Raw genomic sequence first — 215 nt, forward strand, 5'->3', positions numbered from 1 at the left:
GTTGTTGTTGTTGTTGTTGTTGTTGTTGTTGTCCTTTTTCTTATTATTTTCTTTTTTTCTTGATAGTTTGATGGGAATTTATTTTTTTATTCATTTTCTTCTGTTTACATTTCTTTTTGTTGTTTTCTGTTGTTTTTTTTGTCATTTTATTACATTCAATTGTTTACGTTTTCTTGTTTTCGCTGCTTTTGGTATATTTGTCAAGAGTGTGTTTG

At 26.0% G+C, this 215-nt stretch overlaps 1 protein-coding gene across 1 annotated transcript in view; it reads left to right on the top strand.

Moving 5' to 3' along the window:
• LOC119594579 (nephrin-like) overlaps window positions 1-215 on the top strand; it is a gene marked incomplete at its 3' end in the record, with an annotated part of 109909 nt that overhangs the window by 75098 nt on the left and 34596 nt on the right.

The sequence above is a fragment of the Penaeus monodon genome, chromosome 34, assembly GCF_015228065.2.
Source record: "Penaeus monodon isolate SGIC_2016 chromosome 34, NSTDA_Pmon_1, whole genome shotgun sequence".
Taxonomy (NCBI): domain Eukaryota; kingdom Metazoa; phylum Arthropoda; class Malacostraca; order Decapoda; family Penaeidae; genus Penaeus; species Penaeus monodon.